Source organism: Anolis carolinensis, chromosome 4 (genome assembly GCF_035594765.1).
Source record: "Anolis carolinensis isolate JA03-04 chromosome 4, rAnoCar3.1.pri, whole genome shotgun sequence".
Classification (NCBI taxonomy): Eukaryota; Metazoa; Chordata; class Lepidosauria; order Squamata; family Dactyloidae; genus Anolis; species Anolis carolinensis.
In genome coordinates, this window is record NC_085844.1 from 146,438,032 (window position 1) to 146,444,166 (window position 6,135).

A 6,135-nucleotide genomic window follows, 5' to 3' on the forward strand; every position below is an offset into this window, starting at 1 on the left:
TTAACAGTATGGAAAAAGACCCAGAACAAATTCACCATATCCTTCATATGGAAGCCACTGGCCCGCAATACAGAACAGCCCCTTAAACTACCAAAGTCAAAAAGGGGTAAGTGCTAAACCGAAAATATTGTGTTTCCTGAAGGGAAACAGCCAACTGTACCCCAACTTGCTCCAACTAAGTAAAAGTGTACATTCCCTTAGATGATTTTAACACGAGACAGAAAATCCTAGAGGCACGGCTCTTCACTGCTGTCAGATGCTGGAATAGCTGAATAGGGAAAGTGTGAATAAACAATATCTCATAGGATCTACCGTATATGCTTTAGATCTCCAGCCCTACTACATCTCCTTTCATGCCAATAAGTTTCTTGTTGCATTGAGAGCTGTCTTCTCCATACTTAAACAAATGAGTATTAGAAATTGGAAACAAAAGACCTCCAGTTATTGTTGGACTACAATTCCATCAGCCCTACCAAGCATTGTCAATAGTGAATGATCCTGGGAGCCAACATCCAACAATACAAGGAAAGCCACAGTTTCCCATTTCTAGTTTAAATGCTCATCGTTCATTGGTCAAGAGGATTGCATGATAATCTCAGAAAAACTGTGACTAAATTTAAAAAGTGATGATTTGGCTAAACATCTTCCAAAGGGTGGAGCATCTCCAAAACTATTGGTCTGAGAAGAGACTGCTGGAGCATTTATAAAGTCCCATTTGGTTCCCAAGAGCTGCTTCAAAAGGAAGAAAGATAAAAGTGGTATCAGCTTATAAAATGCTCATTAGGTAATACAATTTAAATAAGAATAATAATGTCAACACATTTCTTTCTCAAACTAAGAAATTTAACAGTCCTAATCTACCCTCCAGTACACCCTATCTCATGTCAAAAATTAGCTTATATTTATACTATAGGATATCTGCAGATTAGTTTTAAATGTATAACTGCTAAACAAATGTAATGAAGCCCTTTATGATCATCACATTTGCCTTACAAAAGTAAAACTGTTTGGACAAGTATTTATATATGTACACTTCAGGAAGTTACCTTTTCTGCAATCCATACTTCTGTTTAAAATGTGGAAAACAACTTTCTTGATGAATCGTGGCACATGAGACTTTGGGATCAACATTGCAGACTTGGATTGGATCTACCCTGCCAAATAATGCAGTCAATACCGTAATATAATCCAATTCAATGCAGTTAAACTGCATTCTGTAACTGCATTATACGGCAGGGTACACGCAGCCTTAAATCTGAAAAGGATGTTTGCGTCTTCTCAACAGACACTTCTGCTTCTCTTTATGATATTGTTGAAAGAACTGGCTTTGCTTCCAGTCAAAAAAGACACTTTTGTGTTCATCCTTGACAAAAATTAACCTGTGAGTACCTTCCACACATTATTTTCATGCACTGTAGAATTACCATATGAATAATTTCCACTCCCTCTTCACTATGACTTTTATTTTTCCCTTGTCTGTAAACCCAGGAGCTATTCTATCATCCTCATTATGAAAAGGGGTTGTAAAAATATTCCAGCTTCCCTTCTTTGTGTGAGCCTGGTCATTGTAATAATTCTACCCACACTCAGTTCTTCCAGGAAGAACCCTATAATGAATACAGAGGTGACTGCTGTTAAATGCAAGAAGTCTTCAATTTATGGCAGCTCCATGAATGAGAGAAATCTCCAGCAATCACAAATAGCCGTGACTTCCTTGATTGGGTCTCTCCATCTTAAGCCCCTTCTACATTGGCATATAAAATACAGATTATCTGTTTGAATTGGATTATATAGCACTGTGAACATATAATCCAGTTCAAAGCAGATAATCTGGGATCATATCCTGGGATATAGGGCAGTGCAGAAGTGGCCTGGATTGAGGTTTCTCTTTTCTTGCTGTGCTCAACCTTCACCAAGCATTATGGACCTTTCTAGCAAGTCATATCTTTTCAGGATATGATTTTTTTTTATCATGTCAGAAGTGACTTGAGAAACTGCAAGTCGCTTCTGGTGTGAGAGAATTGTCTGTCTGCAGGGATGTTGCCCAGGGGATGCCCTAGATCAGGGGTCCCCATCTAAGGCCCGGGGGCCGGATGCGGCCCTCCGAGGTCATTTACCTGGCCCACGCCCTCAGTTTTATAATATAATATATTCTATATACATATAATATTGATAATAACATTATAATGTAATACAATACAACACTAATAATAATGCCATATAATAATATTAATTATATATTCTATATTACATATAATATTACTAATAATATTACAGTATAGTGGTATAGTTCAATATAATAATATATAATGCTAATATTGTGCTATGCTAATAATATAATATATTGTATGTACATATAATTTGTAAGCCACTCTGAGTCCCCTTTGGGGTGAGAAGGGTGTGATACAAATGTAGTAAATAAATGCAGTAAATAATAAATAAATAAATAAATTTTAGACTTGGGCTCACCCAAAGTCTGAAATGACTTGAAGGCACACAACAACAACAACAACAACAACAACAACAACAACCCTAATTAACTTGACTATCTCATTGGCTAGAAGGAGGACCACACTTCCCATTGAAATCCTGATAAATGTATTGTAGCGGAAGCCAGACTTCCCCTCTTCTCGGCTTCTCATGTGTCTGTGCGGACGCAGTGGAAGTAGGAGACAGACAACTGGAGTTTTTTCCAAAGAAAGCAGTTTACTAAAGTTCATGCAGCTGCAGAGGTTCATCCCACGCACAACTAGGTGCTGAAAAGGGAGAACCCCGCCGACAGGGTCAAGTGTCTATTTATACAATTCAATGGGTTCGGTTTATGACCGCCCACATATCAAACCATTGGTGCATATTTGTGGTGCAGTATTACATTTTGTCATTACTTTCATTTCTCTCAAAACACATGATTTCGGGGAAATCATGTGATAACCCATCGGCTGTGTACCTGACCTGCTCGTACCTCCTTATATGGCCATTTCCTCCTACCCCTTCATTCCTGCCTTATTCCCCCATTTTTTTTTTTGCGAAGCGTGTATACAAAAGCTGAAGCAAACCAAATGAGCAGACTTATGGGTCCCTCCAATCCCTTCTAGCTTGCAGCCGAGCTATCTTTTCAGTGGAAAATGAGCGCAGAATAGCATTTGTACATAGTTTCATCACCAGAGGTAAACAACACATGAGGATTAAAAATATTAATCAGGTTTTAGAAAGGATATAGTCCACAGTAGAATTCTGATCTAGCCCAGTCATTTGGCTTCTTCCGATGATGGATTTGTTGCTAGGGCCAGAGGTGGCCATTCACATACATGTCCAACTTTCAGGTCTTTTCAGTCTTTGGCATAAAGTCAAACTGGGGGTGTGTTTCCTCTTCCTTGATCAAAGGAATAATGTTCTGTTAATTTGAAGAAAGTCTCTTTTCGTCCAATCAAGTCTCTAGTCTCTAAGAATAGTCTCTGTGTAAAGAAAAGTCTGTAAAGAAAATCTCCATCTCTCACAGGGCTTTAGCTGTCATACCCAGTATACCCAGCGTGTGGTGTGGGGTAGACTCAACCCCTGCGGGTTTTGGATTCCAAAACAGGCCTTCCAGTAATAATGCCTTATGGATCTCCATTTTGGAAAACAGGCCTCTCAGTAACAATGCCTTATGGATCTCCAATTTAGGAACAGGAGTCCAAAAAGCTGAAAAAGAAAGCAGGAAGATAGTGAGAGAGAAGGGGGGGAACGGATTACCCATCTGTCGATCATCCTGTTCGGCATCACTTTTGTCTCAGCCAATCTTGTTGAAATCCCTTGTCTCTCCACGGGTGGGGCAGGTAGGCCACTATTCAGCTCCCAAACGACCCCTCCATGGCCTCTTGAGAAACGATTCCTCCATGGGCCTTCTTTCGCGATCTGCAGAAATCCTTTTTACTCTGGTCCTGCTGCAATGGTTAACTTATTTTATTCTTTGTCACATTGTCTCCGTGCTATATCCTCCTTTTGGCTTAAAAAGCAAGGTTGTTAGATGGCATATGAAAAAGTCCCTCATTGTCTCTCAAATCCGGCAAAAATCCGAATTATTTGCAATGTCCCGTTACAAAAGGTCCTAACCAGGAGAGTTGGATCAAAATAGAAAATTGTATGTTGTTGAGTTGGTCAGCCCTTACAGCCTCCAGCCTGATGCTACACTCCATCACAGCCTTAGCACTCAGCAACACCTATAGGCCTTCCCAGGCCTCTCAATAAACATGTCTCATAGACTTCTGGTTTTATCCCATACAGGAGTTCAGGACCTGTAAGAGACTAGCAAAAAACAATGAGAGGGAAAAGAAGGGGAGGGAAATACTCATTCTTCCAGGCTGTATGGCTCTTGAAGCACTCTCTCTAGTCGTTTCGCTCACATCCACGGCAGGCCTCCTCAGAGGTTGTGCCTTCGACAACACACTCATCTGTCTTGAAATCCAACAAAATCTTTCTTCTCCGCATCTTTTTCTTTTCTTTTCCGCAAACGATTTAACAATCGTCTATCCACTTGCTGCAATGCAATCCTCCACTCCAGTCCTGCTGCAGTGTTAAACTTACTCAACTCCCCTTTTACACCGACTCGTTGCTACATTCTTATTCTTCAGCTTTAACAGATCAAAATTTGTTAGTAACACACGTTGAAAAGCCTCCTGCCGCTTCTCAAATCTGGCAAAATCCAGGCTGGGGGCGATGGAAAAAATGCCCCTATTTGCATGATCTAATGTCCCGTTTACAAGAGTCCTAGTCCTCCCTTTCCGTAACCTTTAGAAAGAGCTGGGCCAAAATCACAAAGTCCAGAATCCAAATCTCACAAAATTATTATGAAGCAACATGAGTTGTAGCCAATTATATCATGCCTTTGGTTCTCAAAAGGATAACTTTTTATCACTTGGGCACTCGCTCCCTTTTTGAATAAAATGTCAATCAAAAATTTAAAAATCAATGTCAGTTCTTAATCCTTCTGTGTCAGGAATATGGGATCAATTTTTTTCCAAAAATAAATATATTTTTTTGCACTGCCACCTTGTGACAGTTTTCCATACAAAGTCTCCACAACTAATAACTCCTCTCCTTGTCCTCTCTTTTCAGTATCCATCTCCTTTCCAAAACATTCATTCACATTCCTTCTCCTTCTTCTTGACTTACCAAGATTACTTGTATTCCAAAGTGCTGCAAAAAAGAACTTTTAACATTTCCCTATAACCTGTAAGGGGTTTAAACAGTCTGTCGAACAGAAAAAGGGGGAAGTAGCCCACAGAGGCTTGAGTTTTCAAAAGTACACTTGTTCAGGCTCATTTTTTTTTTCTTGAGATTCAATTTCTGGGCAAATGTCCAGCTCTTATCTGTTGTATCACCATGTTCTCCAAAAACACTGAAGCATTGTTCTTTCAAAACAAGGAATTTTTTTTTCAAGCCTGAGACCATTTTTTTTTCAAAAAAAAAAAAGATATCTACAGCTTCCGAATTGCCTCTGAACAAACATGTTGGCTTTTTCTCAAGACATTTTCCCAGGTCAGAATGCACAGCACACAGAAACCAGGATTTTTTCTCATTTCAGGAAATAGCAGATATTTACACACAGAATGATTTAACCAAAATCACTCTACATCTCTTATTTAGAATCACATCACTCAATTGTCATCTTTTTTCATTAAATTCACATGTCCAACATACATTTTAAAATCTACTAACATTGTTTATAACTCTTTATGCATTTTGAATCCAACACATACACCTCATTTACACAAGGTCAACAGGAATTCTGATTAGTGGTTAGTTGTTTAGATAAAGTCACACTCTCTCTCTCAGCTCATGAAACATTCTCACCCAGTTGTCTCAAAACAAGTCCAAAGCAAGGATTTAAGATCCAGGTGAAAGACAGAACCCCAATATATATATATATATATATATATATATATATATATATATATATATATACATACATATACATTTACATCATCACTCATTTATCATCATTTTTCTTTTGTTTTTGTTTTTTTTCATATTAAATTTACATTACATTTTTAAAACTCCACTAGTTCACAGCGGCTTTCGTTGACCTTGGCTGTCCACTGGAATTCCATTATCTTTCTCTGGGCATTTCGCCTGAGTTTAACAAAAATGACAGGG